The 27,671-nt window shown below is 42.3% G+C and overlaps 1 pseudogene; it reads right to left on the bottom strand.

Annotated features, from left to right (window-relative positions):
- Positions 1 to 4,007: 4,007 nt before the first annotated feature.
- The window catches only part of LOC111972648 (inactive dipeptidyl peptidase 10-like), a 362,938-nt pseudogene continuing 339,274 nt past the window's right edge, over positions 4,008 to 27,671 (bottom strand).

Raw genomic sequence — 27,671 nt, 5'->3', positions numbered from 1 at the left:
TGGGGACAAAGATCGTACTTTTTGGAAAAATGTCCTCTGGTCTGATGAAAGAAAAATAGAACTGTTTGGCCATAATGACCATCGTTATGTTTGGAGGAAAAAGGGGGAGGCTTGCAAGCCAAAGACTCCATCCCAACCGTGAAGCACGGGGGTGGCAGCATCATGTTGTGGGGGTGCTTTGCTGCTTGAGGGACTGGTGCACTTCACAAAATAGATGGCATCATGAGGGAGGACAATTATGTGGATATATTGAAGCAACATCTCAAGACATCAGTCAGGAAGTTAAAGCTTGGTCGCAAATGGTCTTCCAAATGGACAATAACCCCAAGCATACTTCCAAAGTTGTGGAAAAATGGCTTAAGGACAACAAAGTCAAGGTATTGGAGTGGCCATCACCAAGCCCCGACCTAAAGCCTATAGAACATTTGTGGGCAGAACTGAAAAAGTGTGTGCGAGCAAGGAGGCCTACAAACCTGACTCAGTTACATCAGCTCTGTCCGGAGGATATGGCCAAAAATTCACCTAACTTATTGTGGGAAGCTTGTGGAATGCCACCCGAAACGTTTTACCCAAGTAAAAAAAAGTGAAGTCAATGCTACCAAATACTAATTGATTGTATGGAAACTTCTGACCCACTGGGAATGTGATGAAATAAATAAAATTTGAAATAAATCTTTCTATCAACTATTATTCTGACATTTCACATTCTTAAAATAAAGTGGTGATCCTAACTGACCTAAAACAGATACTTTTTTACATGGATTAAATGTCAGGAATTGTGAAAAAACTGATTTAAATATATTTGGCTAAGTTGTATGTAAACTTCCGACTTGAACTGTACATGCCATGTAGTGTCGTTTCAGCCATGCGAATTGAAGGAAAGTTGGTGGGTGCACAGTGTGCTGTTCAGATGCTGGAATTATTTTGGTGAATGTGCGAAGGTCAACTACTTTTTGAAAATGCAGCACGTCCAATTGGCTTAAAGTAAATTTAAATACATTTGCCAAAATGATATATTTACTCCTGTCTATACAAAAATAAATCAAATCATTAAAATACTTCACCAGAGGATTATGAGCTTCTTTAAAAAATTTGCTGTGGATTGTTTCAAATTAACAGCATTAACTATGCTTATTTGGGAAGCCGGAAATTTGGACAGCTCGCGTGGCATTAGGCCTAGCTGATTATTGAGTTGCAGCTGTCATTGAAAAGTATCTCAAATATGTGCGTAGATAAAGTGTCATGACTATAATTGAATGAATAATGTTGAGACAGGAAGAAGTGAAGGGGTGTGAGGCGAAGARATAGGCACGTCTCTCTCCAGAATACATGCTCTCAGCTCTCCAGAATGCCTTAGCTGTCTCCCGCTAATTCTTGCACATTCATTGTTTCATTGTGTGAATTGTTTCCCCTTTGATTGTTTATTTTTTATTCATTCCTCCATTTGCATATGTCACCTGTAGTAAATGTAACATTAGTCCCCYTCATTTAGTTACATTCATTTCTGTTTCTCTACCTTTCTTGCCTTTGTGCTGTTGTCTGTGCCCAATAATGTTTGTACCATGTTTTGTGCTGCTACCATGTTGTGCTGCTGCCATGTTGTGTTGCTACCATGTTGTTGTCATGTGGTTTTGCTACCATACTATGCTGTTGTCTTAGGTCTCTCTTTATGCAGTGTTGTGGTGTCTCTCTTGTAGTGATGTGTGTTTTGTCCTATATATATATATATATATATATATTTATCCCAGCCCTGACTTGGCTAGTTAAATAAAGACGAAATAAAATAAAATAAATAAAAAATAATGCATGTATTAATTACAGTCATTTACCGTTCTCATTCTCGGAGTGGAAACGTTGTTTGCAGAGTTCACAACATGCTACACTTGTGAGAAACACGTTTTGGTTAATTTCATAACCATCATTTACGAGTTTTGTCAATTTTCATTGTCTTTTGTTTGGATTGCTTAGTTTGAGCAATGAGCATGTGTCTGGTTTCTCTGTCCTCTTAATGTTGAGGGAGTGRGCGAAAGTGCCCATTTGGAGATGTCTGATTTCGGATCGTCTTAACTCACCATGTCCACCARTAATACATTTTTTCCTCACCTCACACAGTAAGTCCTTCAAAGTCAGATTTTTTTTACATCCATTTGGAATGATAATAGTTATCTTTCCAACACTCTCCCCCTTGATAATCACTAAGCCTCGGTGTGCAAGAGCAAAATATAATGATTTGATGATTGCATATATCCACTGGAAACATCCTTAAATACCTGAACATTTTTCCCAAAAACATCTCTCTGTCCCAAGCTCACTGGTGTGGGAAACTGAAGGCTCAGAATAGGTTAGTTGATACAATGTTGCGAGTTCACTAGCCACAGCTTCAATTGGTCCCAGTTGAGTGATTTGATACAATGTTGCACTTCGTTAATTCAAGTCAAGTCCTTTAGAAAGGGAGGTATACAGGCGGAGTAGAGAGATTAATTTAATTGAAAGAACCTGCATTTTCATCAGGATATTTTCTACTGTTTTTAATTGRCGATTTTATGTGTTTTTACTTAGTTGAAAATGGAAGTTACAGGCCTACTGCTGCATTGGCCTATAGGATATCATTGAGCTCCATGCATACGGTCATTTCTTTAGSCGCCAATGGTTCATGGTGTATCAATGTGTCCATTTGGCAGAGGCTGGTGCTCTCGCATTAGTTTKATTTGACCTTTTAGAATTGTATCATTTTAATTCAGATTTTTATGATTAACCAACTGATTTTGAGAAACAAAATGATCGTTATTGAACTAAAACTGATCCACGAAAATGTGCATATGAAAATCATAACTGGCACGCAGATCGGTAGAAATGTTAAGAMAAATTGTACGCTTCCCCAAACTTGAAACTCATGTGCAGCCTATTAAGTGATTTGTTTGGCAATCAGGTGAAAACATCGTAACCTTTTGTGTTCATGCCACATTAAAAGATGAAACATTTTTAGTTAAATTACTTGCCTTTACTATAAAACCCATAAAAAAACGTATATAMGAGGTCCCGTGAAAAAAAAGGTGCCACCGTTTGGAAATCAAATGCCTGTCCAACTGATTCGTTCTGGTGCCGTCCGTGGCGGTCACCCTTTAAATGTCAAGCACGCTACTGTATAACAGGGCTTCAGATTGAATCCCGGCCTAAGTTCATGACTCCTATACAAAACACAACTTATGTTCAATATATCCCTGAAAGAATTGTCTACCATTCTATCCATCATATGGTGCAGCTTTACTGAAGTGTTGYTCATGTATATTAATGCTTGCCTCAAATGAATTACACACAAACGTCCCAWTCACCATGCAGTAAATGTCCTTAGTGAATTGTATTTGTATATTTGTCTTCATAATGTACGCTAGAATAAAACCAATATATCTGTACTCTAGCTACCTTGATTCCAAATTTGTTTGTTGGTAGGAAAAACTGTACAGTAGAGAAACACCATTCTTCGGGCAAAACATCAGGTAATCAACTGGAAAGTACTGCAAACTACCATAAAGTGCCACAACATTCCACGAAATATGTTAATCAGACACCACAAAGAACTGTTAATCACAGCAAGTTCTGCTTCACGTAATACACTGCACATAATACACTTTGAGATTGTTGGATGCTGTTCTACAAAGAGGTATCAACATCTCTCTCTCTCTCTCGCACACCACGAGTGGTTTACARATGTTAGAGCTGGGTTGGAACAAAAGCCTGCAATTAGTTGCTCTCTAGAACCACAGCTGCCCAATCCTGTTCTTGGGTGGAGTGTGTCCTTCTCACTCCCAGGGAGCAGCATTTTAGTATTTTAAACACAACACTGATAAACCATCTGCCTCAAGSCCCTCATTGAATTTGTCTTCAGACCATGACCAACTCAACTCGTCWAGGCACAAAGGTGAGTCCAAGGTCAAGGAACCAATGAAATACAYTATAATTGCCTGGATCATTTGTCATTTTGTCAATCAATACTAACAACACTGTGGTTGAATGTAATTTGTGCTGAATACCTTACGGTAATATATTCGTTTCTCAGTGTTTTTTATTCACAATCATCACTGGAGGACAATCACAATAACCCAAAACCATCACCCCCCCCTTCAAAAACAACAAAATGAACATGAACAAGCATTACAAAATCCACCCTAAGAAGAAAAATCTACTAAACCCCCAAAAAACTGAAAAATATACAAGACATACATGTCAAATCATTCCATTCCCATAGACTAACCTATCCGTGWGATCTGACATATCTAAAAAATATAGGTATGTACACACTCTGCTGTATTGTACTGTACAAAATACGGCAACACTTTAGGCGTCCCCCTGTAGACATGCGAAACGCCTTACTTAGCCCTACACGATGTCATTTTATGGCCTTTGTGACCACTCACTACTCACTGGAACTACAACTGGTTTATGACCTGACCTTACAACTGATATTAACTGTCTCTGAGACTGCACTGGCATGTTGCATCTCAAAGAACTGAGCTGACACGGGTTAGTGTGAAYCTTCTAATAACTAAGGGATATGAATGCCAGTACGTGGTCTTATGTAGCACTTCATAAGGCATTGGACATGTCTACATGAGACCCTTGTACAATTAAGTGTGCACAAAGGACTTATTTTCAGTGGGGGGTCTCAAAGATGAGAGCATTCAGCGGGAATTGCACTTATTTGCGGACAACGTCACAGTCAYGGTGAACTTGCATTGCCTACAGTATGTCTCTGAAGAGCAGTGGAGCATATCCGTGTGCATCGAAACCCCAAAATAAAGAGAGGATKAAATTGAAAAGGGTACATATGTGTTTGCCTCTTCCAATGTCTACCACGATGAAAACTAACATGGCAAAACGAGTTAAGCTGAAAGGGGAAAAGAACCATGCACTTGTCAGTGTGGATGCTGGAACCCTAATGGCTCCTGCCGGAGATGGAGGCKGTCTGCTATGTGCTTTGCCGTGAGAGGGATAGTCTCAGAGGTGGAGATTGAAGTGGCATTTTGGATAAGTGAGAGTTCCCACTTGTAGTCCTGACAATTCTGGTGTCCATTGGCTTTGACAGGTGTCCTTGGGAGTTCTCTGACTGCAAACACACGCACACACAAACATACATACGCAGGCACACGCACAAACACGCACAAACTCTRTCTCAAACTAACACAAGCGATGTGATTTGCACACACACGCACATACCCACACACACGCCGCAACTCTCACTGTCCACCTCCYTCTTAACACTTGGTCCAAAAGCCACCAGCCTTTCGTGCAGGCTTCAGSAATTTTTTTACAGTGAGGAAGTCCTGCAAAAGTCCTGCCGAAGGTCTCCACCACATCRTACTCCTACTCTTCCTCCTCCTCATCATCATCGGGCAGCGGTAGGATCTCTTCCTTGAGACACTCCCTGTAGAAGCTGGTGAGCGAGGCAAAGAGGTGCAGCCTACTTCTCTGGGACAGGAAATGACCCTCATCTGGATAGATCTAGAACACCACAACAATGAGCACAACATGACCACAACATGTGCACAGCGGCATTAGTGAAAAGACAGTATACTTATATTTATTTAAACTACTACTTTATGGATGTGTGTAATTACTCTCTTCTCATCACAGTTTAGTTTAGCTTATTAGGATCCCCATTTGCTACTGCACATGCAACAGCTACTCTTCCTGAGGTCCACATAAAACGTACAAACGCATGACAAAGTACAGAACAGTTATAGATTAGAACAACATTAAATGACATTTAAAAGAAAATTGAAATATGAGTTATATATTGGAGAGACACCAAGAGACAATAAAATGACTATTTACACACTATTCATTTATACTGTACATATTCATATTCTTAGATACAGTACAGTTAAATTAGATCTTTAGAAAGAGGAGAGGCTCTGTGATACAAAATGTTTTTTATCTGTTTGTTTTTAAGCTAAACTTGCATTTTGCCCGAGTTACCTCTGGTGGCAGAGCATTCCATGATGACATGGCTCTACAGATAACTGAGAAGCGCACTGAATCTGTTTTTGGTTTGTGTACAGTGAAGAAACCCATAGTGGCGGGTCTGGTGGGGTATGTCTGTTTGAAGTGTATGCAAATAGATTATACAAGTAGTTAGGCYTTTTCAACACACAAATGTTTCTTTAAAAAGACTAGAAGAGAAGTAGTCAATTTCTCCTCAACCCACAACCATGAAAGACTAGCATTCATGTTATTGGTGTTAGTTCTGTGTGTGCAGTTAAGACAAGGCGTGCTGCTTTGTTTTGAGCCAGTCACAGCTTTGCTAGGTCTTTCTTTGCTGGACCTGGCCATATTACCGGAGAGTAATCAAGATGGGACAAGATCAGAGTCTGAACAACTAGTACAGTAGATCCTGTACGCAGAACATATTTTTAGAACTGACATACCTCTCCCCACCTTCACTTCAACTTTGTCAATATGACTTGACCATGATAACTGACCATCCACTGTTACTTCTAGGAGGTCAGCTTCTTCAACTTGTTCAATGGTCACACCCTTTATCTGTGGCACTGTCCATTATCTGATGTTCGAGAAGCTTCCATTGAAGAACACTCTCTGGGTTCTATTGGATAAGTAACTCTCCAACCATTTGATGACAGGTGATGTAAAGCCAGAACGAGTGAGTTTGTCAGTAACAAATTAGGATCAATAACATCAAAGGCTGCACTGAAATCTAACAATACAGCTCCGACTATCATTGTATTATCCATGTATTTTAGCCAATCATCAGTCATCTGAGCCAGTGCAGTAGAAGCTGAGTGCCCTTCCCTATATGCAGTGGCTGGTGTTACTGTATGTTTATGGTACTACACACACTACAGTAACCTACTCTYCATACATAGCTGGGTACTGCATAGTTTTGTTACTGTTAGTATACATTTAAAGCAACCATAGCTTGGGTAGACTTATGGCTTAATTKATCTAGTGTACCTACACAGAACCTGTATTCTACAGTATAGCGGACAATGACATTCTCCATACCTGCATCGAGTAGTTTGCTCCAACTTTCACAAGGTTCRTGATGAGCTCAGCAGTATGCTGAAAGTGGACATTGGCTGAAAGAAGCAWAAGAAAATGTTACAGCAGAATTCTGCTTGAATCGTCACGGGAAGAGCGGCAAGATCACATAATGACACAAAACATTACAGGGTGGAGATGAAAGATGATCTAACTTGAAACATTTGTGACACATTGGGATTTCTTGTGGAAAAACCATTCTCTGTACAATGGAAATTGACTGATTCTTTCAATAACTTATATTTCATAAAAACTGTCATTTTTGTCCAAGGTTCTTCATTTTTTACAATTGTTCGATTATTGCTGTTTTAAGTGCCGTCTGGCAAGAAGCAGACTGCAGACTGGTCCTACATCGTAAACAACAACACAACAGCAACCTAACTGACCCCAGATCATTGTTGAGGCCTTTTTCTTGGTTTCACATAGTTAGTCACTCACCATCTGCTGTACCGTGGACAAGCATCAGAGTCTGTTCCCTCAGTGGCTGGACGTTCTGCAACACGCTGGAGAACTGCAACAGAGCCAACCATAGAAGTGTTAAGAGTATCAGAAAGAATTTGCTGGCATATTGTTAGAGAGGGAAGGTCAAGAAGCATTCCTAGTGGCTAGTGAAAGTCTATACATCCCTTGCACAGTCTTCAKATTCTGCTGCCTAAAAATTACATCTAATAAGGGATTAAATTAGATTAATTTTTTTTATCGATCTACACAACCTACTCAACACTTTCAAAGTAAAAGAATAAATACATATGTTAGGGGAAAAAAGTAGATGTATTGATTGTGTGCCTTCACACCCCAGAGATAATACTTGGTAGAAGAACCTTTGGCAGCAATTACAGTTGTGAATCATTTTTGAATAAGATTCTATCAACATTGCACAACTCTTACGGCAACATACACTGAGTGCACAAAACATTAAGAACACATTTCTAATATTGAGTTCCACCTACGCTTTAGCACTCAGAACAGCCTCAATTCGTCGGGGCATGGATTCTACAATGTGTTGAAAGCATTCCACAGGGATGCTGGCCCATGTCAACTCCAATGCTTCCACAGTTGTGTCATGTTGGCTGGATGACCTTTGGGTGGTGGACCATTCTTGATTTTATTTTTATTTAACCTTTATTTAACTAGGCAAGTCAGTTAAGAACAAATTCTTATTTACAATGACGGCCTACCAAAAGGCAAAAGGSCTCCTGCAGGGACGGGGGCTGGGATTAAAAATACAAAAAATGAATAAAATATAAATATAGGATAAAACACACATCACAACAAGAGAGTCAACACAATACTACATAAAGAGAGACCTAAGACAACAGCATAGCAAGGCAGCAACACATGACAACACAGCATGGTAGCAACACAACATAACAACAACATGGTAGCAACAAAACATGGTGCAAACATTATTGGGCACATTATTGGGCACAGACAGCAGCACAAAGGGCAAGAAGGTAGAGACAACAATACATCACACAACGCAGCCACAACTGTCAATAAGAGTGTCCATGATTGAGTTATTGAATGAAGAGATTGAGATAAAAATGTCCAGTTTGAGTGTTTGTTGCAGCTCGTTCCAGTCGCTAGCTGCAGCGAATTGAAAAGCGGAGCGACCCAGGGATGTGTGTGCTTTGGGGATCTTTAACAGAATGTGACTGACAGAACAGGTATTGTATGTGGAGGATGAGGGCTGCAGTAGCTATCTCAGATAGAGTTGGGTGAGGCCTTAAAGGGTTTTATAAATAAGCATCAACCAGTGTGTCTTGCGACGGGTATACAGAGATGACCAGTTTACAGAAGCGTATAGAGTGCAGTGATGTGRCCTATAAGGAGCATTGGTGGCAAATCTGATGGCCGAATGGTAAAGAACATCTGGCCGCTCGAGAGCACCCTTACCTGCCGATCTATAAATTACGTCTCCATAATCTAGCATGGGTAGGATGGCCATCTGAATCAGGGTTAGTTTGGCAGCTGGGGTGAAAGAGGAGTGATTACGATAGAGGAAACCAAGTCTAGATTTAACTTTAGCCTGCAGCTTTGATGTGTGCTGAGAGAAGGACAGTGCACCGTTTASCCATATTTCCAAGTACTTGTATGAGGTGACTACCTCAAGCTCTAAYCCCTCAGAGGTAGTAATCACACCTGTGGAGAGAAGGYCATTCTTCTTACCAAACCACATGACCTTTGTTTTGGAGGTGTTAAGAACAAGGTTAAGGGTAGAGAAAGCTTTTTTATATCTTTTTTTYCCCCGTTTTTCWCCCAAATTTCGTGGTATCCAATTGGTAGTTACAATCTTGTCTCATRGCTGCAACTTCCGTACAGACTCAGGAGAGGCGAAGGTCGAGAGCCGTGCGTCCCCTGAAGCACAATCAAACCAAGCCGCACTGCTTCTTGGCACAATGCCCKCTTAACCCGGAAGTCAGCCACACCAATGTGCAACGTGTCGGAGGAAACACCGTGCACCTGGCGATCGTGTCAGCGTGCACTGCGCCCGGCCCGTCACAGGAGTTGCTAGTGCGCGATGGGACAAGGACATCCCTGCCAACCAAACCCTCCCCTAACCTGGACGACGCTGGGCCAATTGTGTGCCACCCCAACGGTCTCTGGGTCGCGGCCGGCTGCGACAGAGCCTGGTGAGAAAGCTTTGTTGTAGAGCATTTAACACAAAATCCAGGGAGGGTCCAAGCTGAGAATAAGACTGTATCATCTGCATATACATGAATGAGAGAGCTTCCTACTGCCTGAGCTATGTTGTTGATGTAAATTGAGAAGAGCGTGGGGCCTAGGATCCAGCCTTGGYGTATTCCCTTGGTGACAGGCAGTGGCTGAGACAGCAGATTTTCTGACTTACACTGCACTCTTTGAGAGAGGTAGTTAGCAAACCAGGCCAAAGACCCCTCAGAGACAACAATACTCCTTAGCTGGCCCACAAGAATGGAATGGTCTACCATATCAAAAGCTTTGGCCAAGTCAATAAAAATAGCAGCACAATATTTCTTAGAATCAAGGGCAATGGTGACATCATTGAAGACCTTTAAGGTTGCAGTGACACATCCATAACCTGAACGGAAACCAGATTGCATACACGAGAGWATACTATAGACATCAAGAAAGCCAGGTAGTTGATTATTGACAAGTTTTTCCAAAACTTTTGACAAAAGGGCAAAATAGAAATAGGCCTATAACAGTTAGGATCAGCTTGATCTCCCCCTTTAAATAAAGGACGAACCGTGGCTGCCTTCCAAGCAATGGGAACCTCCCCAGAAAGGAGAGACAGGTTAAAAGGTTGGAGATAGGCTTGGCGATGATAGGGGCAGCAACCTTAAAGAAGAAAGGGTCTAAATCATCTGACCCAGATGTTTTTTGGGGGTCAAGCTTAAGGAGCTCCATTTGCACCCCGGACTCAGTGACTGCCTGCTGGGAGAAACTTTGTAGCAGGGCAGTGGAAAAAGAGGGAGAAGCATCTGGGATAGTAGCATTAGAAGGGGTGGGAGATGAGGAAATGTTGGACGGGCAAGGAGGCATGGCTGAGTCAAATAGGAATCCTGACTTAATGAAGTGGTGACTAAAGAGCTCTGCTATGTGCTTCTTGTCAGTAACAACCACATCATCAACATTAAGGGACATGGGCAGCTGTGAGGAGGAGGGTTTATTCTCCAGMTCTTTAACCGTTTTCCAGAACTTCTTGGGGTTAGACCCATAGAGACATAACTGCTCCTTAAAGAAACTAACTTTGGCCTTCCGGATAGCCTGAGTGCACTTATTTCTCATTTGCCTGAACGACAGCCAGTCAGCCTGAGTATGCGTGTGCCGAGCCTTTCGCCACATGCAATTATTGAGAAGGAGTAACTCTGCAAGATCACGGTCGAACCAGGGGCGGAACCTGTTTTTAATTCTCATTTTCTTTATGGGGGGCGTGTTTGTTAACAATACCACTGAAAATATAAAAAAAGAAGGTCCAAGCTTTTTCGACAAAGGGGATCAAGCTGATTCTATACCATTTTACAGAGGCCAGTTCATGAAAGAAGGCTTGCTCATTAAAGTTTTMTAGCAAGGGTCTATGACAAATCAGGACAAGTKATTTCACTGAGCAGCCATTACGAACACAGGCTGTAAAACAGTGATCACCAAGGTCATTACAGAAAACACCAGACTGATACCTAGCAGGATTATTTGTGAGGATAACATCAAGGAGAGTAGCCTTTTCTGGGTATTTGGAGTCATAACTTGTGGGATTGGTAATAATCTGAGAAATATTTAGGGAGTCCCATTGCTTTGGGACTTAGTCAGGTGGTTTAAGCATGTCCCAGTTTAGGTCACCTAGCAGGACAAATTCAGACTTAGTGTAAGGGGCCAGGAGAGAGAGCGTAGGGCAGGTAGGGTACAGGCTGGTGCTGATGGAGGACTATAGCACCCAGCAACAGTCAAAAAATAGCTATTTGAAAGTTTAATGCTTAAAACCGGCTAATCAAATTGTTTGGTGACAGACTTGGTGGAGACAACCGAGCACTGAAGGTGATCCTTGGTAAAGATTGCCACTCCCCCTCCTTTGGAAGATCTGTCTTGCCGAAAAAGGTTATAACTAGAAAGGTTAACATCAGCATTCAAAACACTCTTCCTTAACCACGTCTCAGTAATGACCAACACATCTGGATTGGAGCTGTGAATCCACACTTTCAATTGAAAGAACTCACAGGATTCTGTTGAACGTGAAAAACCCAGCAGTGTTTTAGTTCTTGACACCGGTGCGCGTGGCACRTARTACCATATCCTCTTCAAAGGCACTTACATAGTTTGTATTGSCTATTCACCCTCAGAAAGGCACACATACACAATCCATGTCTAAATTGTCTCAAGGCTTCAAAATCCATATTTATCCCGTTTCCTCCCCTTCATCTACACTGATTGAAGGGGATTTTACAAGTGACATCAAGAAGGGATTATAGCTTCACCTGGATTCACCTGTTCAGTCTATGTCATGGAAAGAGCAGTTCTAAAATGTTTTGTACACTCAGTCTATATACATTGTTTTTGATTGCAGACTGAGAATGGACCATTCAGGAACACTCAACATCTCTTTGAAAGCCACTCTGGTGTGTCTTTGGGTGTGATTGTGTAATGGGTGTAATTGTTCCGCTGAAAAATAAAACTCCCCAGGGTTTTCAAAAGACTACGACAGGTTTTTCTTTAACTTTGTACCTGGGCTTTGCTCCTTTCATTTGTACTTTAATCTTCACAAACTACCCAGTCCCTGCAAGTGACAAGAAAACCCATAACATGATTTTGCAAGCTTAAAACTTGAAAATACAGTGCGTTCAATCAACATTYTTGGCCTGTATTACAAAGTGAAGGCTGTGTTAAAAAATATCCACTTCAAATGATCTGTTCTGTTTGCAACAAGCCTGTTACGTAATACTGCAGGACAACACAGCAAAGAAATGTACTTTTTGGGAGAAATAAAAAACAAATGAATGTTTTTAAATGAAAAGATGCTGGAGGAGTGCTTGACGCCATCTGTCAAGCATGGTGGAGGCAATGGGATGGTGTGGGGGTGCTTTGGTGGTGGCAAAGTGGGAGATTTGTACAGGGTAAAAGGGATCTTGAAGAAGGAAGGCTATCACTCCATTTTGCAACGCCATGCCATACCCCGTGGACGGCGATTAATTGGAGCCAATTTCCTCCTACAACAGGACAATGACCCAAAGCACAGCTCCAAACTATGCAAGAACTATTTACGGAAAAAGCAGTCAGCTGGTATTCTGTCTATAATGGAGTGGCCAGCACAGTCAACCCTATTGAGCTGTTGTGGGAGCAGCTTGACCGTATGATACGTAAGAAGTGCCCATCAAGCCAATCCAACTTGCTGGAGGTGCTTCAAGAAGCATGGGGTGAAATCTCTTCAGATTACCTCAAGAAATTGACAACTAGAATGCCAAAGGTCTTCAAGGCTGTAATTGCTGCAAATGGAGGATTCTTTGACGAAAGCAACGTTTGAAGCACACATTATTTCAAGTAAAAATTATTATTTATAACCTTGTCAAAGTCTTGACTATTCACGTTGCAACTCATTTCATGTATGTTTTCATGGAAAACAAGGACATTTGTAAGTGACCCCAAACTTTTGAACAGTAGTGTATGTTGCCCTAAGAGTTCTGCAAAGTTGGTAGAATATCATAAACGAGGAGTCACGGAGGCTGCCAAAGCTGCTTCCACCAAAGTATTACATCTGGAGTTGGAAGACATACGCGAGCGATCAAGACAATCAATCATTTAGGTTCAAAGTAGGTTCAAATGAAATTAAATGTTATTTACATGCGCCGAATACTGTGAAATGCTTACTTACGAGCCCTTAACCAACAATTTAGTTCAAGAAATAGAGTTAAGAAAATATTTGATAAATAAAGTAAAGTAAAAATAAAGTAACACATAAACAGGCTATATACAGGGGTATGGGTGCCGAGTCAATGTGCAAGATTACAGGTAGTCAAGGTAATTTGTAAATGTAGGTTGTGGTAAAGTGACTATGCATAGATAATAAACAGTGAGTAGCAGCAGTGTAAAAACAAAGGGAGTAGAAGCTGTTAAGGAGCCTTTTGGACATAGACCAGGCACTCCGGTACCGCTTGCTGTGCGGTAGCAGAGAGAACAGTCTATGACTTGGGTGACTGGAGTCTCTTGACACTTTTTTGGGCCTTCCTCTGACACCGTCTAGTATATAGTTCCTGGATGGCAGGAAGCTGGCCCAGTGATGTACTGGGCTGTACCACTACCCTCTGTAGCGCCTTACGGTCGGATGCCAGCGGTCAGGATAGTCTCGATGGTGCAGCTGTAGAACATTTTGAGGATCTGGACCCATGGCAAACCTTCCAGTCTCCTGAGGAGGAAAATGTGTTGTTGTGCCATATTCACAACTTTCTTGGTGTGTTTGGACCATGATAGTTCATTGGTGATGTGGACACTAAGGAACTTGAACTCTCGACCCACTCCACTACAGCCCCGTCGATGTGAATGGGGGCTGTTCAGTCCTCCTTTTCCTGTAGTTCATGATCATCTCCTTTGTCTTGCTTACGTTGAGGGAGAGGTTGTCGTCCTGGCACCACACTGCCAGCTCTGACCTCCTCCACTATAGGCTGTCTCATCGTTGTCGGTGATCAGGCCTACCGCTGTTGTGTTATCAGCAAACTTACCGATGGTGTTGGAGTCGCGCTTGGCCAAGCAGTCTAGGTGAACAGGGAGTACAGGGACTAAGCACGCACCCCTGAGGGACCCAGTGTTGAGGATCAGCGTGGCGAATGTGTTGTTGCTTACCCTTACCATCTGAGGGTGACCCATCAGGAAGTCAGATCCAGTTGAAGAGGAAGGTGTTTACTCCAGGTCCTTAGCTTAGTGACAAGCTTTGTGGGCACTATGGTGTTGACGCTGAGCTGTAGTCAATGAACAGCATTCTCACATACAGTTGTAGTCGGACGTTTACAAACACTTAGGTTGGAGTCATTAAATTCATTTTTCAACCAATCCACAAATTTCTTGTTAACAAACTGTATTTTGGCAAGTCGGTTAGGTCATCTACTTTGTGCATGACACAAGTAATTTTCCCAACAATTGTTTACAGACAGATTATTCACTTATAATACACTGTATCACAATTCCAGTGGGTCAGAAGTTTACATACACAAGTTGACTAATCAGCCAAGACATCAGAAAAAGATTGTAGACCCCCACAATCTGGTTCATCCTTGGAGCAATTTAAAAATGCTTGAAGGTACCACGTTCATCTGTACAAACAATAGTACGCTAGTAAACACCATGGGACCATGCAGCCGTCATACCGCTCAGGAAGTAGACACGTTCTGTCTCCTAGAGATGAGCGTAATTTGGTGCAAAAAAGTGGAAAATCAATCCCAGAACAACAGCAAAGGACCTTGTGAAGATGCTGGAGGAAAAAGGTACAAAAAGTATCATTATCCACAGCAAAACGAGTCCTATGTCGACATAAACTGAAAGGCCGCTCAGCAAGTAAGAAGCAACTGCTCCAAAATCGCCATAAAAAAGCCAGACTACAGTTTGCAACAGCATGGGGAGAAAGATCGTACTTTTGGAGAGAAATTTCCTCTAGTCTGATGATACAAAAATAGCATTGTTTGGCCTAATGACCATCGTTATGTTTGGAGGAAAAGGGGGAGGCTTGCAAGCAGAAGAACACCATCCCAACCGTGAAGCACAAGGGTGCAGCGTCATGTTGTGGGGTGCTTTGCTGCAAGAGGGACTGGTGCACTTCACAAAATAGATGGCATCATGTATGTGGATATATTGAAGCAACATCTCAAGACATCAGTCAGGAGGTTAGTCGCAAATGGGTCTTCCAAATGGACAATGACCCCAAGCATACTTCCAAAGTTGTGGCAAAATGGCTTAAGGACAACAAAGTCAAGGTATTGGAGTGGCCATCACAAAGCCCTGACCTCAATCTTTAGAAAATGTGTTGGCAGAACTGAAAAAGCGTGTGCGATCAAGGAGGCCTACAAACCTGACTCAGTTACCCAGCTCTGTCAGGAGGAATGGGCCAAAATTCACCCAATCTATTGTGGGAAGCTTGTGGAATATACCCGAAACGTTTGACCCAAGTTAAACAATTTAAAGGCAATGCTACTAAATACTAATTGAGTGTATGTAAACTTCTGACCCACTGGGAATTGGATAGAAATAAAAGCTGAAATAAATCATCTCTCTCTACTATTATTCTGACATTTCACATTCTTAAAATAAAGTGCTGATGCTAATTGACCTAAGACAGGGAATTTTAACTAGGATTAAATGTAAGAAATCTTGAAAAACTGAGTTTAAATCTATTTTGCTAAGGTGTATGTAAACTTCCGACTTCAACTGTAGGTGTTCCTTTTGTCCAGTTGGGAAAGGGCAGTGTGGAGTGTGATTGAGATTCTGTTGGGCGGTATGCGAATTGGAATGGGTCTAGGGTTTCCGGGATGATATCTGTGATGTGAGCCATGACCAGCATTTCAAAGCACTTCATGGCCGACGTTAGTGATACAGGGAGGAAGTAATTTAGTAGTTACCTTCACTTCTGGGCACAGGGACTATGGCGGTCTGCTTGAAACATGTAGGTATTACAGACTTGTCAGGGAGAGGTTGAAAATGTCAGTGATGTTTATATATATCTTTAGAAGTGGTTTCTTTGCAGCAATTTGACCATGAAGGCCTGATATACACAGTCTCCTCTGAACAGTTGATTTGGAATGTGTCTGTTACTTGAACTCTTTGTAGCATTTATTTTGACTGCAATTTCTGAGGCTGGTAACTCTAATGAACTTAACCTCTGCAGCAGAGGTAACTCTGGTCTTCCTTTCCTGTAGCGACCTTCATGAGAGCCGTTTTTTTCCACTGCACTTGAAGAAACTTTCAACGTTTTTTAAATGTTCTGCATTGACTGACCTTCATGTCTTAAAGTATTGATGGACTGTTGTTGCTCTTTGTTATTTGAGTTTTCTTGTCATAATATTGACTTGGTCTTTTACCAAATAGGCTATTGTCTGGTACCACCTCTATCTTGTCACAACACAACTGATTGGCTCAAATGCATTAAGAAAATAAATTTGAAAAATATGTTATTTAATAGTTTTGATGTCTTCACTATTATTGCACAATGTAGAAAAATAGTATAAAATAAATAAAAACCTTGAATGAGTAGGTGTGTCCAAACTTTTGACTGCTACTGTAGGTCCGTAGATTTGTAGGGAAACTATGAAATGTAATCCCCTTTCAGAATAAATTTGAAGGAAGCAAAATGCGAAGACTGTGCAAGGTGTGTCACGATCGTCGTAGTGAGGAGAACAAAGGCAGCGTGATGTGAATACATCTTATTTAATGACAACTAAAGAACACTGAAAACAAACTATTACAAACTATACAAAATAACAAACGACCGTGACGCTAATGATAACGAATGCAGACATGCAACATCAACTAGACATCACCACAACCAAACTGGTAATGGCAACCTAAATAGGATCCCCAATCAGACAACGATAAACAGCTGCTCTGATTGGGAACCGATCCAGGCCACCATAGACCTACGTATGCCTAGACTACACACACAACCTAGACATACAAAAACCCTAGACCAGACAAAAACACACATACCACCCTTGTCACACCCTGACCTAACCAAAATAATTAAGAAAACAAAGATAACTAAGGTCAGGGCGTGACAAGGTGTTGGCAGACGTTCTTTTCACTTTGTCGTACAGGCCAGTAATGTGGAGGGAATGGCACTGTATTTTAAAGTTGTGAATGCAAAATCATGTTATGGGTATGCTTGTCACCGGCAGGGACTGGGAGGCTTGTGAGGATTGAAATAAAAATTAAGGAGCAAAGCCCAGGAAAAAGTAAAGGAAAAACCTGCCGTAGACATTTCAAAACCCTGGGAAGTTAACTTTTTCAGAAAAATAATTACACCCCTTTTAATGCCAAAGACACACCAGAGTGGCTTTCCAAAGAGTGTGCAGTTTCCGGAATGGTCCATTCTCAGTCCTCAATCAAAAAACAATGATATTCACTCAGGTATAAACATTACGAACACCTGCTATTTTCATGACAGACTGACCAGGTGAAAGCTATAATCCCTTCTTGATGTCACTTGTTACACCACTTTAATCAGTGTTGATGAAGGGGAGTAGACGGGTAAAAATATATTTGAAGCCTTGAGACAATTGAGACAGAGGACTGTGTATGTGTGCCATACAGAGGTGAAGATGGTGGCCGAAGAACATGGCTGATGTTTCACATTCTCCCAACCAAATTTGCAATTTTTTGTTTGTGGAACTTATTTTTTTACTATTGTGTACATAATGTTGCTGCTACCGTCTCTTATGACCGAAAATAAATTCTGGACATCAGAAAGCGATTACTCACGCGGACTGGAATAACATTTTTCCTTTAATGAGTCCGACAAGAAGGATACCTGCTTTCACTGAACAGGCCAGAACCACGCCTTTTGCGTGGAGAAAAGACGCTGGAAAAGGGTACGCAGATCAGGGATCGTTCTGAGAATCCAGAGGCGAGCGAGTAAACTCCCAATGTCTTCCATTCTCTGCTAACGTGCAATTGTTAGAAAATTGAAATGATGACCTACTATTAAGATTATCCTACCAACGCGGACATTAAAAACTAACATCTTATGTTTCACCGAGACTGGCTGAACGAAGAAACGGACAATATAGAGGGCTGCGGGATTTTCCACGCACCGGCAGAACAGAGCAACTACCTCTGGTAAGTACGAGGCGGTTGGGGGTGTGTGTCTTTTTGTCAATGACATCTGGTGCTCAATGTCTAATATTAAAGAAGTCTCGAGGTATTGCTCGCCTGAGGTAGAACACCTTGTAATAAGCTGTCGACCACACTATCTACCAAGAGTCCTCATCTGTATTATTTGTAGCCYTCTATTTACCACCACAAAGCGAAGCTGGCACTAAGACCGCTCTCAACCATTTCTATAAGGCCATAAGCAAAGAAGAAAATGCTCACCCAGAAGCGGTTTACCTAGTGGCCAGGGACTTTAATGCAGGCAAACTTAAATCAGTTTTACCAAATTTTTACCAGCATGTCACATGTGCAACCAGAGACAAAACATCCTAGACCACCTTTACTCCACAAACAGAGATGCATACAGAGCTCTCCCCCACCCTCCATTTGGCAAATCTGACCACAATTCTATCAACCCGATTCCTGCTTACAAGCAAAAACTAAAGCAGGAAGTACCAGTGACTCGCTCAATACGGAAGTGGTTAGATGACGAGGATGCTACACTACAGGAGACTAATGCACACGCTTATAAGAAATTCCGCTATGCCCTCAGGCGAACCATCACACAAGCAAAGCGTCAATACAGGATTAAGATTGAATCCTACTACACCGGCTCTGACGCTCATCGGATGTGGAAGGGCTTGAAAACTATTACGGACAACAAAGGGAAACCCAGACGCTAGCTGCTCAGTGACATGAGCCTACCAGACGAGCTAATGCCTTTAATCCATGTTTCGAGGCAAGCAACACTGAAGCATCCACGAGATCTCCAGCTGTCTGGATGACTGTGTGATAACGCTCTCGGTAGCCGATGTGAACAAAACCTTTGAATAGGTCAACATTCACAAAGCCGCTGGGCCAGACGGATTACCACGACGTGTACTCAAATCATGAGCGGACCAACTGTCAAGTGTCTTCACTGAACTGAACACTAAACTGTCAACTTCTCCCTGACCGAGTCTGTCATACCTACATGTTTCAAGCATACGACCATAGTCCCTGTGCCCAAGGAAGCGAAGGTAACCTGCCTAAATGATTTCCTCCCCATAGCACGTCGGTAGCCATGAAGTGCTTTGAAAGTTCATGGCTCACATCAACAGCATCCCCCTGGACACCCTAGACCCACTCCAATTTGCATACCGCCTCAACAGATCCACAGATGACGCAATCTCCATCGCACTCCACACCGCTCTTTCTCACCCGGCTGTTCATCGACTACAGCTCAGCGTTCAACACCATAGTGCCCACGAAGCTCATCACTAAGCTAATTCCCCTGGGACTAAACACCTCCCTCTGCAACTGGATCCTGGACTTCCTGAGGTGAAGGCTCCCCCAGGTGGTAAGAGTAGGCATCAACACGTCCGCCATGCTGATCCTTAACACTGGGGCCCCTCAGGGGTGTGTACTTAGTCCACTCCTGTACTCCCTGTTCATCCAAGACTGCATGGCCAAACACGACTCCAACATCATCATTCAGTTTGCTGACGACACAACAGTGGTAGGCCTGATCACCGACAATAATGAGATGGCCTACAGGGAGGAGGTCAGTGAACTGGCAGTGTGGTGCCAGGACAACAACCTCTCCCTCAATGTGAGCAAGACAAAGGAGCTGATCGTGGACTACAGGAAAAGGCGGGCCGAACAGGCTGTAGTGGAGCGGGTCGAGAGTTTCAAGTTCCTTGGTGTCCACATCACCAACGAACTATCATGGTCCAAACATACCAAGACAGTCGTGAANGGGGCGGTATGCGAATTGGAATGGGTCTAGGGTTTCCGGGATGATATCTGTGATGTGAGCCATGACCAGCATTTCAAAGCACTTCATGGCCGACGTTAGTGATACAGGGAGGAAGTAATTTAGGRAGGTTACCTTCACTTCTGGGCACAGGGACTATGGCGGTCTGCTTGAAACATGTAGGTATTACAGACTTGTCAGGGAGAGGTTGAAAATGTCAGTGATGTTTATATATATATATATATCTTTAGAAGTGGTTTCTTTGCAGCAATTTGACCATGAAGGCCTGATATACACAGTCTCCTCTGAACAGTTGATTTTGAGATGTGTCTGTTACTTGAACTCTTTGTAGCATTTATTTTGACTGCAATTTCTGAGGCTGGTAACTCTAATGAACTTAACCTCTGCAGCAGAGGTAACTCTGGGTCTTCCTTTCCTGTYGCGACCTTCATGAGAGCCGTTTTTTRCCACTGCACTTGAAGAAACTTTCAACGTTTTTTAAATGTTCTGCATTGACTGACCTTCATGTCTTAAAGTATTGATGGACTGTTGTTGCTCTTTGCTTATTTGAGCTTTTCTTGTCATAATATTGACTTGGTCTTTTACCAAATAGGGCTATTGTCTGTGTACCACCTCTATCTTGTCACAACACAACTGATTGGCTCAAATGCATTAAGYAAAMAAATTWGAAAAATATGTTATTTAATAGTTTTGATGTCTTCACTATTATTGCACAATGTAGAKAATAGTATAAATAAATAAAACCCTTGAATGAGTAGGTGTGTCCAAACTTTTGACTGCTACTGTAGGTTCCGTAGATTTGTAGGAAAACTATGAAATGTAATCCCCTTTCAGAATAAATTTGAAGGAAGCAAAATGCGAAGACTGTGCAAGGTGTGTCACGATCGTCGTAGTGAGGAGAACAAAGCGCAGCGTGATGTGAATACATCTTATTTAATGACAACTAAAGAACACTGAAACAAACTATTACAAACTATACAAAATAACAAACGACCGTGACGCTAATGATAACGAATGCAGACATGCAACATCAACATAGACAATCACCCACAAACCAAACTGGAAAATGGCAACCTAAATAGGATCCCCAATCAGAGACAACGATAAACAGCTGCCTCTGATTGGGAACCAATCCAGGCCACCATAGACCTACGTATGCCTAGACTACACACACAACCTAGACATACAAAAACCCTAGACCAGACAAAAACACACATACCACCCTTGTCACACCCTGACCTAACCAAAATAATTAAGAAAACAAAGATAACTAAGGTCAGGGCGTGACAAGGTGTTGGCAGACGTTCTTTTCACTTTGTCGTACAGGCCAGTAATGTGGAGGGAATGCACTGTATTTTAAAGTTTTGTGAATGCAAAATCATGTTATGGYTATGCTTGTCACCGGCAGGGACTGGGAGGCTTGTGAGGATTGAAATAAAAAATTAAGGAGCAAAGCCCAGGAAAAAGTAAAGGAAAAACCTGCCGTAGACATTTCAAAACCCTGGGAAGTTAACTTTTTCAGAAAAATAATTACACCCCTTTTAATGCCAAAGACACACCAGAGTGGCTTTCCAAGAGGTGTTGCATGTTCCGGAATGGTCCATTCTCAGTCCTCAATCAAAAACAATGAATATTCACTGAGTGTATAAACATTACGAACACCTGCTATTTTCATGACAGACTGACCAGGTGAAAGCTATAATCCCTTCTTGATGTCACTTGTTAKATCCACTTTAATCAGTGTTGATGAAGGGGAGTAGACGGGTAAAAAAATATTTTGAAGCCTTGAGACAATTGAGACAAGSACTGTGTATGTGTGCCWTACAGAGGGTGAAGATGGTGCCGAAGAACATGGCTGATGTTTCACATTCTCCCAACCAATTTTGCAWTTTTTTGTTTTGTGGAACTTATTTTTTWYCTTATTGTGTACATAATGTTGCTGCTACCGTCTCTTATGACCGAAAATAAATTCTGGACATCAGAAAAGCGATTACTCACCGCGGACTGGAWTAAARMTTTTCCTTTAATGAGTCCGACAAGAAGGATATCCTGCTTTCACTGGAACAGGCCCAGAWCCACGCCTTTTGCGTGYAGAAAAGACGCTGGAAAAGGGTACGCAGATCAGGGATCGTTCTGAGAATCCAGAGGCGAGCGAGTAAACTCCCAATGTCTTCCATTCTCCTTGCTAACGTGCAATTGTTAGAAAATTGAAATGATGACCTACTATTAAGATTATCCTACCAACGGGACATTAAAAACTAACATCTTATGTTTCACCGAGACYTGGCTGAACGAAGAAACGGACAATATAGAGCTGGCGGGATTTTCCARGCACCGGCAGAACAGAGACACTACCTCTGGTAAGACGAGGGGTGGGGGTGTGTGTCTTTTTGTCAATGACATCTGGTGCTCAATGTCTAATATTAAAGAAGTCTCGAGGTATTGCTCGCCTGAGGTAGAACACCTTGTGTAATAAGCTGTCGACCACACTATCTACCAAGAGTCCTCATCTGTATTATTTGTAGCCGTCTATTTACCACCACAAAGCGAAGCTGGCACTAAGACCGCTCTCAACCATTTCTATAAGGCCATAAGCAAAGAAGAAAATGCTCACCAGAAGCGGTTTACCTAGTGGCCAGGGACTTTAATGCAGGCAAACTTAAATCAGTTTTACCAAATTTTTACCAGCATGTCACATGTGCAACCAGAGACAAAACATCCTAGACCACCTTTACTCCACAAACAGAGATGCATACAGAGCCTCCCCACCTCCATTTGGCAAATCTGACCACAATTCTATCAACCCGATTCTGCTTACAAGCAAAAACTAAAGCAGGAAGTACCAGTGACTCGCTCAATACGGAAGTGGTTAGATGACGAGGATGCTACACTACAGGAGACTAATGCACACGCTTATAAGAAATTCCGCTATGCCCTCAGGCGAACCATCACACAAGCAAAGCGTCAATACAGGATTAAGATTGAATCTACTACACCGGCTCTGACGCTCATCGGATGTGGAAGGGCTTGAAAACTATTACGGACAACAAAGGGAAACCCAGACGCTAGCTGCTCAGTGACATGAGCCTACAAGACGAGCTAATGCCTTTAATCCATGTTCGAGGCAAGCAACACTGAAGCATCCACGAGATCTCCAGCTGTCTGGATGACTGTGTGATAACGCTCTCGGTAGCCGATGTGAACAAAACCTTTGAATAGGTCAACATTCACAAAGCCGCTGGCCAGACGGATTACCACGACGTGTACTCAAATCATGAGCGGACCAACTGTCAAGTGTCTTCACTGAACTGAACACTAAACTGTCAACTCTCCCTGACCGAGTCTGTCATACCTACATGTTTCAAGCATACGACCATAGTCCCTGTGCCCAAGGAAGCGAAGGTAACCTGCCTAAATGATTCCTCCCCATAGCACGTCGGTAGCCATGAAGTGCTTTGAAAGTTCATGGCTCACTCAACAGCATCCCCCTGGACACCCTGACCCACTCCAATTGCATACCGCCTCAACAGATCCACAGATGACGCAATCTCCATCGCACTCCACACCGCTCTTTCTCACCCGGCTGTTCATCGACTACAGCTCAGCGTTCAACCACATAGTGCCCACGAAGCTCATCACTAAGCTAATTCCCCTGGGACTAAACACTCCCTCTGCAACTGGATCCTGGACTTCCTGAGGTGAAGGCTCCCCCAGGTGGTAAGAGTAGGCATCAACACGTCCGCCATGCTGATCCTTAACACTGGGGCCCTCAGGGGTGTGTACTTAGTCCACTCCTGTACTCCTGTTCATCCAAGACTGCATGGCCAAACACGACTCCAACATCATCATTCAGTTGTCTGACGACACAACAGTGGTAGGCCTGATCACCGACAATAATGAGATGGCCTACAGGGAGGAGGTCGTGAACTGGCAGTGTGGTGCCAGGACAAAACCTCTCCTCAATGTGAGCAAGACAAAGGAGCTGATCGTGGACTACAGGAAAAGGCGGGCCGAACAGGCTGTAGTGGAGCGGGTCGAGAGTTTCAAGTTCCTTGGTGTCCACATCACAACGAACTATCATGGTCCAAACATACCAAGACAGTCGTGAAGAGGGCACGACAAAACCTTTTCCCCCCCAGGAGACTGAAAAGACTTGGCATGTGCCCCCAGATCCTCAGAAGGTTCTACAGCTGCACCATCGAGAGCATCCTGCCCAGTTGCATCACTGCATGGTATGGCAACTGCTCAGCATCTGAACGCTACAGAGGGTAGTGCGAAAGGCCCAGTACATCACTGGGGCCAAGCTTCCTGCCATCCAGGACCTATATAATAGGCGGTGTCAGAGGAAGCTCATAAATTGTCAGAGACTCCAGTCACCCAAGTTATCGACTGTTTTCTCTGCTACCGCATGGCAAGCGTACGGAGCGCCAAGTCTAGGACCAAAAGGCTCTCAACAGCTTCTATCCCAAGCCATTAGACTGCTGAACAATTCATAAAAATCACCTTTGACCACCCTCTTGTAAACTGCTGACGTAACACGCTGTTTGTTTGTTACCTATCCAAAGTCACTTCGCCCCACCTACATTAGAGGTTACCTCAACCTGTACCCCTGCACACTGACTTGGTACGGTGCCCCCTGTATATAGCTCGTTATTGTTTTATTCTATTGTGTTACTTTTATTATTACTTTTTATTTTAGTCTACTTGGTAATATTTTCTCTTCTTGAACTGCACTGTTGGTTAAGGGCTTGTAAGTAAGCATTTCACAGTAAAGTCTACACTTGTTGTATTCGGCGCATGTGGCAAATAAGTTTGATGACAAAATATTTAAGTACCTTTGATGGTAGTAGGTGCCAGGCGCACCGGTTTGTGTCAAGAACTGCAACGCTCCTGGGTTTTCACACTCAACAGTATCTTGTGTGAATCAAGAGTGGTCCACCTCCCAAATGACATCCAGCCAATTTAACACAACTGTGGGAAGCATTGGAGTCAACTGGGCCAGCATCCCTGTGGAATGCTTTCACACACTTGTAGAGTCCATGCCCGATGAATTGAAGCTGTTCTGAGGGCAAAAATGTGTGTGGGGGTGGGGTGGGGGGGGGGGGGGTTGCAACTCGATATTAGGGAGTGTTCTTAATGTTTTGTACACTCAGTGTATATTTCAATGGTACATACAGTACTTTATTACTGAGGTATGGTAATGTGATAAATGATCTGTCTGTAATGTGCACAATCTGTATTGGTTGGAGACAGTTTTGTGTTGTTTCTGATATAATGGCTTATTTCAATTAGTTTGCTGTACAAATTGCAGTCATATAAATAAACCGTGTGTCCAGAAGTCCTGACTGTTCAGTCTTTCTTATCAGTGTAACTGAACCAGCTGTTTGACACAGCACCAGGTCCACACCTTAGGGGAGTCTGGGAAAGCCAGACGACCCCTTCAGCAGCTCGTCAAAACACGAATGTAGTGCGATTTAATAAGCTAATGCGCCACATTTACCGTAGGAGATGACTGACAATGCTCTGCGCTCTGGAAGCTTCGTAAAAAGGAAAAGGGAGTAAAAAAACTCAGTACTCTGACTTTGATGGTAGTGACATTCTGTAACTGTGCGGGCTAAACTAGAGGCATGTCTTTGAGGCTAGGACGTGGCGCTTTCAAGAGCTAAACAAGAATGGCGGCAAACAAGAGCAGGGAGGCAGTAAACAAACGCACCTGATATCTGCTGTCGTCCCGTAATGGCATGCCGAGGTACCTCTCAGAAAATGCTGATGCTGTTCAATAGAAAGCAATACACTCTAAAAAGGTGGCAGGTGCAGACAGTGTTTCAGTGCTTCAGGTGAGCTAAGTGTTAGTTTTGCTGACTCTACACAGAAAGTGATGTCTGTCATTCTGCATCCAAACTAAATGGAGAAAAAAAAATGGGGGGGGGGAGTTACACAATTATTCAACTTCATATTCATATCATAACTTCGTATCTCCAGCACCAGCCGAACATCAACATGTGAACATTTTGCGTTTCAATGCTTTGTAGTAAAAAAGATAGGGAAGATAAGTGTTTTCAATGTCATCATGTGATTGAACAAATTTTGAGTAGGCAATTTTTTATTTAACCTTTATTTAACTAGGCAAGTCAGTTAGAACAAATTCTTATAAGAACAAATTCTATTTTACAATGACAAGCCTAGGAAAAGTGGGTTAACCCTTTTGCAATAGGGGGAGCTGTTAGCACTATTTCTTTTTTTACATTTCCAAATTAAACTGCCTCGTACTCAATTCTTGCTCGTACAATATGCATATTATTATTACTATTGGATAGAAAACATCTCTAGTTTCTAAACCGTTTGAATTATGTCTGTGGGTGAACCAGAACTCTTTCTACAGCGAAACTCATGACAGGACATGCGAAGCTCTGAAAAATAGTCTCTGATTTCGGATCAGTTTAAAACTCTGTGTGTGCCCTATGGCTTGACATGAACTGCACCCGCCTTCCCCTGGATGTCAGTAACCAATGAGAAGTGGAATGGTGTCTCTACGTGTTTCTCAGAGTTTATAAAACGGAATGGAGTGAGATGACCCTTCTTTTCGACGCTGGCCAGGACGCAAGGGAGGACATCAGAATCGCATGCTCAAAAGCTCGTTATTGATCAAAGATATATCCGTCTGTGATTAATTACAGGTGTTAGAAACATCATAACGAAGTTATTTGAAACCGATTTATATCAGTTTATGCGAGTATATTGCTATTTTTCTGAATTTCCTTAGTATTGCGTTTCAGGATTTGGGCATGTGTGTGCCGTGTAGCTATCGTTAGCTGCTAGATCCGAAGTTGAGGAGGTCGTTTTACAACAAAGCAACGATTTTTTGGACAAAGGACACTTGCCCAAGATACTGATGGAAGCTCGTCCAAAAGTAAGAGTTATTTATGATTTTATTCCGTATTTATGTGGAAAATGTAAACGCAGTTGTCAGCCATTTTTTGCGGCACTAGTCTGGCTGTAACTCACAATGTATGTCTAGTAACGTAAATTTTAAAAATCTAAATCAGCGGTTGCATTAATAACCAATGCATCTTTCATTAGCTGTCCAACCTGTATTTTTTTAGTCAATCTAATCGATAAATAATCGTAAACTTAGGTGCCCTTCCAAGATGGCGCCGGACCGAATGCATGCCATGTTTTGACTGATTACATAGCATAACCACGATTTGTGATGCTAAATATGCACATTTTCGAACAAACTCTATATGCATTGTGTAATATGATGTTACAGGACTGTCATCTGAAGAATTCTGAGAAGGTTAGTGAAAAAATTATATATTTTGGTGGCCATAACGTTATCGCCCCTTTTGCCTTGATTTAATGCTGGTGTGATGTTAGCTCATGTGGTATGCTAATATAACGATATATTGTGTTTTCGCTGTAAAACACTTAGAAAATCTGAAATATTGTCTGGATTCCACAAGATCTGTGTCTTTCGATTGCTGTAGGCTGTGTATTTTCAGAAATGTTTTAGGATGAGTATTTTGGTAATTGACGTCGT

The sequence above is a fragment of the Salvelinus sp. IW2-2015 genome, linkage group LG2 (assembly GCF_002910315.2).
Source record: "Salvelinus sp. IW2-2015 linkage group LG2, ASM291031v2, whole genome shotgun sequence".
In the NCBI taxonomy this organism is placed as follows: Eukaryota; Metazoa; Chordata; class Actinopteri; order Salmoniformes; family Salmonidae; genus Salvelinus; species Salvelinus sp. IW2-2015.
The sequence above is the reverse complement of the archived record's forward strand: the minus strand, read 5'-3'. Positions and strand labels throughout refer to the sequence as shown.